Here is an 11,987-nt window from a genome sequence, read left to right on the forward strand (position 1 = left end):
TAATCTGCCTATCTTATTGGTTCTGTGCCTCTTGGAGCCATCACACCTTGCCAGTGTGCATGTTATCTCTTTAGATACATGCATGTGATGGTTACCTGTGCTCTCAACTTGAATAAGACAGGCCCAGCTGACTGGTTCAGCATAGTTCTAGGTGTATCTGAATGACAGATTTACTGAACAGGGAAGACCCACCCTGCATGTGGTGGCACCAACCAATAGGCTTGTAGCTTGGATGGAATAAAAAGGGAAAGATGAAGGAAGTCTTGCTTCTTCTTTTTTTGTTGTTGAGAAACTCTAGTCTTCACCATCACATTTGGAAGTCTACCTCCAGGGTTCCAGCACAGACTCGTCAGTCCTGCAGTGTAGACTCTTCACCCTTTTAAGTAGACCCCTCTGTGTCCTGATGCAGGCTCACATAGGACTCTGCATTGATCTCCAAGCATTTAACTTTTGACTGGATCCTTCAGATCTCCAGTGTGCAGATGGCCCTTTTGCATGTTTTACATGATATACATTTGACATATGATATACATATGTCATATTACTTCTGTTTCTCTAGTGAACACTAAATGATACAATGAATTTTTCTGCCCACATATTTCTTGATTGCAGGACCTGGATATGATTCAACTTCAAATTTCTAAAAACATAATACAGTGGATTCTTAAACACAGATTATTTAAAATGAAGGAAAACAGTTATCTTTAAAAAAAAAAAACCAACATTCTTTCCATGAACTTTGCTGAAAGAATATTGGCTTCATAAAACAGAAATTTATTATTTTTAGAAAGAACCCAGTAAACTAAATTTAGAAAGAGTAGTAAATTTATTATATATGTATAAGGTCACTACAAATACTGGCTGGAAATCAGCAGGGCTCCAGGGAAGAACTATAACCAAAGGCTGCTACACTATACAGAGATTAAAATATCACTTCTCTCCATTTCATTTGTATGATTCTTCTGAGTGCCTGACAGTTTGATCTCTATCTCTGAAAACTGATTTTTTTACTCTTCAACTCATATTGCAGACCTTGACTTGCAAGAGTTTTGAAATTTTCACTTTTTCTATTAAAGAATATGTAGCACACAATCCAAATCTCGAAGTTATAATTCCATGCTCCTAGGGAGACTCTAATGTACCTGGTGTGGAGGTACTGACCATCTTCAAGCCTATCGTCTTTGGCTGGAAAGCAATCATATCATCATATTTTCCCCAGAAGAACTGCCTCTTCCCCAGAATTCACATGGGTAGAGTATGCACCCAGGTTCCCTGCTTTTTTATCTGTTTAAAGATGTTGATATATCGCTTCTCGGCCTTTTGGCTAAGATCAAGTGTAAAGATGTTGATATCTGATTTTAATTTTTAAAAATTCATTTATCTATTTTATTAGTACATGTTTCCAGTACGTAATGATTACATTTATCACAGGGAGTTACTACATGTACATAACATATCTTAATCATTTTTTGACCCATACCCCTCCTAGAGATTTCTATAATCATTGGCAGTGCATCTTTGGGAAGCAGTAACTCCAACACAAAATTGGTAGGTGGCACAGGAATCACAGTAAGTGCCCATATCAGTGGCTAGACTTATAAAGCAATAAAAATAGGCCACTGTTTTTTAGCTTTGCATGGCTAGTAGTACTTCAAAATATTTTAAGTGCTGTCCAATTGCATTTTGCTCCAGATGGGTTAATGCAGTCATTGGAGCCATTGCTATTGAAGGGTCTGAGTCAGAGTTACAGTGTTCTATAAAATCTTATAAAATTATCTTGACTCCTTGAGCTTATTTATCTTTGAAATTGGCAAAATTCACTTTTGTCACTGGTTCCTGAAATAGCTCCTTATCTTAAAGGAAGGCAGAACCATCCAGTGTAAGGAAACATTTTTCTTCCATAGGCTGGACTACTGATCTAATACAGGATTTCATGAGTTTGGAAAGGAAGATAAATCAGTCTATTCTAAATCCAAGTTATTTATTTTGGTCACTAAATGTCAGTTGGGTTGGCACCATGAATGAAAATTGTTTTTATCCTTAAATCTGTCTGACCCCCATTGTTTGAAAAGAAGAAGGTCAAAAGAAGTGAAGTGATCAAAGAGCCTAAGCATCAAAAGAGGAGGGAACGGGCGCTTACTAAGTGTGGAGGAGGTGTGAGGTAAGGAGCTAATGGCACATGCAGGAGGCTATTTCCTAGAAGGGGTGGAAGTAAAAGAAAGTAGGAAGACCCAGCTAGAATTAGGGGAAGGACTAGAGCATGGACATTGATTCAATACTGAGAGGGGAGTGAATTGGGAGGGAGAGGGAGCTAGTTAATGAGGAATTTGGAGAAGGTAAGGTAGAGTAACAGACTAATGGGTTATGGTCTGTAAAGAAATCTAGGCTACTACTATTGGTTATTTACTCAGCTCTAAGTCTTATTTTGATTAGTTAGAATTTTTTTAATACCCTGGAACAACATATACAGAAGCTTACCCATCTGTGGCTCTTCTGATATTGCATGCTGGTATTTGAGAGATGGGCATAAAGGCTTAAGGCAGAGTTAACCAGGAATAGGGGACATGGAGCACAGTTTACTAGCCTCTTCCTTTTATCCTATCTGGGAATAAAGGTAGACATTTTTAAAACCCCACTTTTATCCTTTCACATTATAATAGATAGGAATGAATTTATCTGGTGGGAAAGTTGTTGATAGTCTCATGCAATTTTAACGTTTAAATTCTTGTTTGTATATATATACATATACATACACATATATACATATATATGTGTATATATATGTATATATGTATATATATGTGTGTATATATATATAATCAGTAGTCAATGTATTCAGTTGCAACAACTAAAAATCACAAAAATATTTATTTCTACAGACAAAAATTCCAATACGGGCAGGTAGCAGGGTCACCATCTGAGCAGCGGATATTTCCCATCTTTCCTCCCACCCATCTTTAGAGGTCAGGCCTTTGCCTCAGGCTGCTCACTTCATGGTTGCAAAATGGCTGGTGTACCTTTGGCCTCATTCCAAGCAAAAAATAAGAGAAAGATTAAAGGACTGAATCCGTCACTATTCTAAACAGAATGGGACACATATAATCAGCAAGAAAAAGAGAGTAAAATTTGAGGACCCAATTAGTGACATTTGCCCCACCCTTGTCTTAATCAATTAATTCTATATCTGTTGTTTTTTCATCACAAGGTCATGGTGAACTGTGAAAAAAGGTAGAGAATGGCTTATAAATGCTCTGGACACTGAGGGTTCACATTGCCTTGTTGAGCAGACTTGGTCTCCCCACATTTTTCAAAGCCAATTAAAGTATGAGATATTACTGATGGTTCCTGCAAAACTTGTGAGTCCCTGTAACTTGACCCTCAACATCTTGAATAAAGAAGAGCAGAGATGGACAGACAGATGTTCTGGACACAATCAGTTTTGTTCTGTTGGAAAGTGGTGAACCGGAAGCTGTGTAGCTGGGAAACGTTTGATTATAAAGGACTACGTGCATGATGCTAAGTGGTTTGGACATCTTCATATAAAAACAGAGAGCTTGTGAGGGATTTTAAGTAGAAAGCAGGAAGAGCTAGAGGGCCCTGGGAAGAGGAGGGAAATGATGACAAAGGGCATCCTCCTTTACGTATATATTTCACATCAAGTTCTACCTCTGAATATTTGAACTGAGAGTAAAAACTTAAAATATAAATATGCCCTTATTTTTATATATTCTATATATTTAGTACATGCTTGCTATACGTAATGATTACGTTCATCATGGGGGATGTGTGCATGTACATAACACATCTTCTTTCTTTTTTTGGTCCCTGTCCCCTCTCCTCCTTCCAACCCTTCTTCCCCTCCCCATTTATGAAAGATCTATTTCCTTTTTTACAAAATTTACCAATTAGACTCTAAAAATTCACCATTTATCATAAGATATTCTTGTGCTCTATCAGTGTAGTTTTTCTTTATATAATTTAAAGTATCCTTTTTTTCTTTTCTATTTAAAGAAAAAAATCTCAGATTGACATTCTTTAGTATTCAAAGGAAACTAATTGAGTTATATTCAGAATTAGAGGACAAATTTTGGAGAAAAGCAATGTACTAGAAAGATCTCTGCTCCATCAGCTATTTGAATTTTTGAAAGTACTAGAACTGAGTCAGATGTAAGGTCTACTTTTTCTAGTAAGAAATTTTCTAGTTTCTGTTCCAGCCAACGTGGACTAATTACAAACTGTACTGGGAATGAAATTACCTCTTATGTTTGAAATAACTCAAATAGCAAGTGCTGACAAGACAGACCCCCAGGCCCAGATTTTACACCAAGCCAGGATCAGGGAAAAGGATCGAATAAAAGCAATAAGCAAGTCAGCATCTCAAGTTAGGTACTTTCTCCAAAGTCGCAGAGCACATTATTGTCACCTGAATTTTATTTGAGAGAAGAGCACACAAAACTTTATTTACTTTATTATGTTTAAGCCTGGAGTTAGAAAAGAGGAAGCTCTGACCATTACCTGGAAAATGTCACACTGAATACAAAGCAGAGTTAGATTTTTAATTTGCCTGTTTATAATATAAACTACACTAATGCAGGAATTCATACATTCTCTAGGATTCAGAGTTTTGTCTACAAAATACAATAATTTTTATTTTTGCTTTCACTCTTGGATTTGTTTCCTTCAAGAAAGAGTCAATTTAACTCTTAAGGCTGCTCAAAGTGAGAACAGAAAAAATGATTTCTTTAATAATATGATCTAAAAGAATAGATGGCTGGGCTGGGGATTTAGCTCAGTGGTTCTGCCGCCTGCCTCGCAAGTGAAAGGACCCGAGTTCAATCCCCGGTACCAAAAAAAAAAAAAAGAATAGATGGCTTCAGATTTCTGAGTTTATTGAAATAGCTCAATAGTTATAACTTAATTCAGGAAACGGGTGATGTGAATTGGAAGATGGCGCTAAGGAGTAAACATATTTCGTGTTCAAAAATACCTTGAATATCTTTTGTTGCAATGTTAATATTTTTGGATCAATTAACTACCAATAAACACCTTAATCTCTATTTACTGATAACCACATAGAGGGAGTAAACTGATCTTGGGAAGAGGGGATCCCCAGAGAAAGAATGGTATTGATGAGGGTGATGAGGGACTAGGAAGTGGACCTTCTATTGCACCTTTCGACTATAAGACTTGTGTGTTTGCTTTCAATTTACTTAGATCCAAAGTAACAATACTATTTCTCTAAACGTTGTTCTCTGTTTTAAAACTGTTCAGCACTATGCTATTCTCACTAAGACAACAATTTTCGCTGTCTTATTGAAATTTCTGTGAAATTTGTCTAAACTATAGGAAACCAATAGCAAGAACAGATTTCACCAGAATTGATAAATAACATTTGCGTTTGTCTTAGCGATATTTTTCCTAAAAGAGGCTAGAAAGCAAAATGATAGGTACACAGGCTCTCACAGGGAAAGAGAAGAAACAACGTTTTAAATTGCATTTTTAAGTATAATAACTTTGCAGCAAAGCAAGATGGCTCATTCTTTGTTAATGCTTCTAAAACCCAGGAGAGTCTTTTTCAAAACAATGTAGAAAAAGAAGCAGATTCCCAAAGTGTGCCTTTCTTTCACTCTACTGAGCCCTCCTAAAGAAAATAATTCAAACAGGTCACCTGATGTATAAAGAGATTTATTATAGGACCAAAATTAGAAATTAACTAGAAAAAACTTTACAAATAGCCTAAATGTCTAATTGTTTGAAAATACGACTTTAAAGTTGGGGATTATGATGCATTTATTCTATATAATATTGCTTATTTTAAAAAATAATATTATTTCAACAGGATTTTAAATCAACAATAAAACTTGTTAACCTTCTTGCTCTTTGGCTCTCATGTTGTTAAGAAAACATGGTGGGTATTATTAAGAGTGTGTGTGTGTGTGTGTGTGTGTGTGTGTGGCAGGAGGTTGGTGATAGGATGATTAATCCTATCAAATGCCATAAAAATATACAGTATAAGGGTGATAAAGGCTAAATCTGAGATACACATCATGGTGGCTATTTTGTGTTTTGTTTAAGTTTGAATATATTTTCTGATTTCAGAACATGCAGGAAGCCAGCAGTAGAGATGGGGTGGCCAGGGGAGAGCAAAGTAGGCACGGTGCATTTGTCTGGGCCTGATTATCTGTCACCTCCCCTGTACTGCGCTTCTGAGCAGACTTTCTAGGGTCAAGTGATCAATGGCACTGAGGAAGGTCCACAACTCCTGTCTCTGGGCAAATATCATTTTTACATGTACCTTCTCTTTTTCAAAGAGGAGCAATAAAGATAAAACACAAATTAGATTTATGACAAAATGTCAATACTGTGAGAAGAAAAAATAGTTCTCTCATCAAGTATACAACAGAAGAAAATCTGTAAATCCACAATAATATGAACAAATGTATGGTAAAAAAACCCAAACAGACAGTTACAGAGGGTTAGATTGAGAAAAATCAGTAAAGACAGATCCCAAAAAAATATATGGAGAAAAACTTAACAAAAAGTACAATAAAGAAAAGGAGTGATCTAAGGGATATTGGACACCAAAATTTCAGCAGAATAAAATGTGTATTAAAAATTACAAAGTAATCATAACTAATTTTCATGATATCTCAAAATAATGAAAATAAGAAAATGGATAAAAATAAAGTAGAATTGAAAGAATGAAGAACATTTGAAATCATTCTAGGCATTCCTCAGTTTTAGGCTTGAAAAGATAAAGCAATAACCAACAATAAACATAATTTTTTTAAAACTTCCTGAAGTTGAAATTAATAATTATTAGAAGGAAGGAAGGAGGGAAGGAGGGAAAGAAGGAAGAGAAATGGAGAAGAGGAAGGAAGGAGGAGCTGGCTGTGTAAATGAAATGATACATATTAACTCTTTCAAGAGATTTTGATGAGAAGTCATCCACACATAGACATTTTCTGTTAAATTTGTACCCAAGAAAGTTTAAGATAAAATTCTACAAATATTTAGACAGAGAAAACATAGCCACCACAACAACAATAAACAAAACAAAACAAAACCAAAAACTTACCTAGACTAGGCTTTATTCTTGCAACTGTATATTCAAATACTATTGTGGATAAACTATCCAGAAAAATTAGAATTTCATCAACAAAAGTCATAGTCAAGCATCTTGTTTTAGGCCAATTTGATCTTTGTGCTCAAGGAAACAGAAGAAAAGAATTATCAGCACAGCACGATTTTACTAAAAATTTAAAGGAGGTTAATAGATAATTTCAAAATCATTATTTGCTGTAAAGTCAAAGGATAATTTCATTCTGAACTCCAAAAATAAGTAATGTTTAAACATGACTTTTGTAAAACTTTGAGGTGACAAAAGTGCATTGCTAATGCAGTATTATGTCATTTTTACATTTAAACATTCTTCTATTGGCCTTTTTGATAATTGATTTTATATTGTAATTAAATTTAAAGGAATCTGTTTCAGAGAAGTCCCATAGTGATAACTTTGTTATAAATAACTTGAAAAATTGAACAAAAAATTTAAAGGTGTTTTGTAGACTATGTAACAGTACATAAAAGAGTTCATGATATGATAAGGGTAAAACCAGAAAAAGAGGACATATATAAAGTAGGTCACAGTCTATAAAAAGTATAATTGTAAATACACAATTAAAAATTCCTATATGTTGACTATGATATTGGACATTACCTGTTCAATTTTAAAAAATATTTTCAAGTTTTCTTAACAACTATATATTTCTATTATAATCAGAAAAGTGAATTATCAGAGTGATTAAGTTGATTTACAGAATTCTGAATAAATAAATAAAGTCACTGCTAGTATTTTGTTATCACATTATTTGAAAAAAGCTGGATGGCTATTCTTTAATTTTGGAGAATATTGTTGGGGGAAATGCAAACTTAACATATTAAACACATGTTATGTGGTCTACACCATTGTTCTTAAAGATTTTGCTCAAATAACCCCCAAAACAATAATGGAAAACTGTATGATAATATGTTTTTTATTAATTTAATATATTTTAAAAACTGGTAGCGGGAAACATAATTCCAATGTTTTAAAATCTTAATTTTTTAGAACATTACCTATTTAAAAATAGAACCTTTACTTTCCAATGCAGAAAATTTATATCAGTCTTCCTTTTCCTCAAGGTAATATTTCTATTTTCCCTATGTAAGTTTATTCTAACATTTCATTCTCCAGAGTTTTTCCAATCCCTCTTTTCATAACATTTTCCATAAAGGAAAATAATTATAAATTTTATTATAGAAATGTTTTACTTTGTCTCTCAACATAAGCCTTAAACATTAGTTTATATTTCTAGATTAATTTATTTTTATATTTATTAGTATGCAGTGATTTAAAAAGTTCCAAAAATATTACACTTGGTTAACAATAAAAATATAAAACATTGTTTTATAATTGTGTATTTTATGAAGTGTATATATTTCATATTGTAGATCAATATTGCAATTATTATTGATGAGCACTTGAATAAGATCATTTTTAGAATCAATTTGAATCTTATGTTGCTTTTTTTTTTAATAAATATGGGTACTAAAAATCTTGTCCATGTAAATAATTAGACAAATAGGAATATAGAAGAGTTTTATTATGAAGTGTTACTCAATTGTTTAAACTTACTCTGAATTATATGCCAAAAAAGTGAAATGATCTATCATCAAAAATATACTTAATAATCTATCAATTGATAATTAAATTATGCCTTCCTTAAATTTTGATACAAATAAAATCTGAAAACTTCCTGATTTGTAAAATGGTTTGTTACCCAACCAGTAGCATTATTCACTTTACTAGTTTTTGGGAAGTTCAACAAATATATCTAACACAGCCTCATAAATTGAAAGTTAGCTGTATTGTTAATCTTTCACTTGGAGTCAACTTACTTAGCAAAACATACAGAAATAATTGATGGGAATAAAAGTTTTATAATGCTAATACCATTACTAGTAAACAATTTTAAATAAAATATCTGTTTTTATCACATTTACCAATATATATTCATAGAACACTGAAGCTCTATCAACTGTAATGGATCAATAAGTGTGGTATTGTTATACCACACAATAGTACAAATAAAATAAGTATTTACATTATAAAATATTATCCAACAAGAGGTACTAATAAAGATATACATATGTATGAATCTTGAAAACATATCAAGTAAAAGGAATCAGTCATAAAATGTCATATATGACATTATTCCACTTATCACATGACCAGATTAGACAAATCTGAGCCGACAGTATATAAACTGCTAAGGGACATAGGATTAGTTTTGGGGTACTGCAAATATTCTAAAATTACATTGAATTGTTGGTTCCACAACTCTGCAAATATATTAAAAATCACTGGACTATACCATTTTAAATGGTAAAATTTATGGCTTATGAGTTACATAATTATATCAAATGAATAGAATAAACCTTGACGCTTCAAATTCAGTTCACATAATTCACGGATAATGTCTTCTATATAACTTTATTGATAAAACCAGTACTGATTCTTTCTGTTATTAAACTGCCCTCATTTTTAAGTTAAGTCAAATGTGTAAATATGCTTCTCTTTTTATAATACTCTCACTTTTGAACACCATATATCTAAAGATGCGTTGATCTCACTAAGAGACATATCAGTCTTTAAAAGGAAATGTTGAATAAGCTGAAACTCATTGTAATTGTTCTAATGGAAACAACCAATTCACTGTGCCAATTAAAATTCCACTTTTTGGCTACAGAAGCTTTTCTTCCCCTTAGACAATGTTTCTAAGTGAGAGATTAGAGCAGAAATTTGAGTAATCTGCCCTGCTGCAGCAGCCATGTTAAAGAGTCATTTTCCCTGTGAATGTACGTGAATTGGAATAAGCAGATTTCATAATGTTGAAAATATCAGCTATAATTGAGTCATGTGCAAATATCCGAGTCGTACAATCTCATCACTAGTGTTCTTTTCACTTATGTAAAGTACACACAAATTACTGACTGAAAATGAAATTTTCAAGGATCCCCCAATATGGAGGCCTCTATTCCTACTCACCATGTTAGTCACTACTACTTGTAAAGCAGCAGTTCTTGCCCTGTGCCCATTGGTGCATTCCACGAAGTATGTGGGCATTGAAATAGAAAATGGATTTCATCTCAGCCATTCTTTGGCATATCATATTCTTTTCATCTGTTAACAGTGAACCAGATATAACCTTTTGTCAGTCATGTATAATTTTTTGGCCACTGCAGTGAGACTTGTGTGAAATTTCCAAAGTGACTTCAATAATTGTGTGAAACTATTGTTTGTGTATGTATTCATTAGGGTTTTTTGTACATGTTTGGCGTACATAAGGATCACATTCATCATAAGGAATTTGTACATGAACATAACACAATTTAATTATTTTTTAGTTCCCTTCCCTTCCCCTCCCTCCAACCGTACTTCTCTCCCCCATTTGCAAAAGCACTATTTCTATTTTTTCCTTCAATTTTTCTTTTTTCTTTAAATCTCTTTTCCTTTTCTTCCCGCTCTCCTCTCTCTTGTTCCTCTTCCCACTTGAGAAAGTTTTTCCTATCTCTATCCTCTATTTTACTCTTTATTTGTACTTCAGATTTCTCACAGAAGAGGAACGATGCAATAAAGTTGTGTATATGATTTATTTCACTTAAGATTATGGTCTTGAGGTGCAGCCATTTACCTAAAAATGACTGAAGTTTATCCTTCTTTATGGTAGAGTAGCTGTCCACTGTATATAAGTACCACATTTTCTTTATCCATTCACCTGTTGGTGAGCATAAGGGCTGTTTCCAAGATTTAGTTAATATAAATTGTGCTGATATAAATATGAGTGTGCATGTATTATTGTATTATGATGACTTTAAATCTTTCAAGAATATATCTGGAAGCTGAGTTAAATGGAATCTCTAGTTATAGTTCTCTAAGGAATCTCCATAGTGATTTTCATAATGGTCGTACCAATGTAGACTCTCACAAATAACGCAGAAGGGTTCCTTTTTCCTGCAGCCTTGCCAACATTTGATATTGGCTGATTTCTTGATGATAGTCATTCTTTCTAGAGTGAGAAGGAATCTCAATATTGTTTTAATTTTAATTTCTCAAATGGCCAATGATGTTGAACTATTTTTCATGCATTTCTTGGCCATCAGTATTTCTTCATCTGTTAAGTGTCTATTTCAGATGCCCACTTTTGGATTGAGTCTTTTTATTCGGGGGGCGTCTAACATTTTTTAGTTCTTTATACATTGTATTATTAGTCCTCTCTGAACAGTAGCCCATTTGCAGAAGAAATAATACAGTCAAAAAATGGGATAACATCAAGCTAAAGAACTTCTGCAAAGCAAAGGAAACTATCAACAGAGTGAAAAGCCAATCTATAGAATAGGAAAATTTTTTGTGATATTTCCCTAAAATATCACTAGTTCCCTAAATTTTCTCATAAGAAATGAAGTTTAAAATCTGTATGGTATTGTAAACAATAAAAAGGCAAGAGATAATATTATTTGTAAAGAATATCAAGGAATTTTCCTTAGGTCAAATGTATTTCTTGAAGAAAAATCAGTAAAGGGATGGCAGTGGTGTAACTAGTGAAGAAAATTAATAGCACTTTGGAATTTAATTCTCTAATATACCTGAATTTGCCACACAGGTCAAGGTAACAGAAATGAGTACTAAGAAATAGGTACAAAATGAAGACTGGCACTAAAGTCTATTAAAAACATAGCATCTTGATTAAAGGAGATTTTGAAGACATCAGTGTTTGAAACTATCCCTTTGACATGTGTCTTGTATATTTTTACACAACAGAACACTGCATCATCTTACAATCTTGAAAGTGTGAGAGGTATGTCTTCTTTTTGTCCAAAGGAAGAAGCACTAATGTAAATCTGCAGCTAGGCATAGAGAAATGACACAAAACACTTGCCCACAA

At 33.2% G+C, this 11,987-nt stretch overlaps 1 pseudogene; it reads left to right on the forward strand.

Moving 5' to 3' along the window:
- Positions 1–1,304: 1,304 nt before the first annotated feature.
- Positions 1,305–1,444, forward strand: LOC147825351 (U2 spliceosomal RNA; annotated as a pseudogene).
- The last annotated feature ends 10,543 nt before the right edge of the window (positions 1,445–11,987 follow it).

The sequence above is a fragment of the Heterocephalus glaber genome, unplaced genomic scaffold (assembly GCF_053883595.1).
Source record: "Heterocephalus glaber isolate CG9 unplaced genomic scaffold, H.glaber_assembly_v1.0 deba00001504, whole genome shotgun sequence".
Taxonomy (NCBI): domain Eukaryota; kingdom Metazoa; phylum Chordata; class Mammalia; order Rodentia; family Bathyergidae; genus Heterocephalus; species Heterocephalus glaber.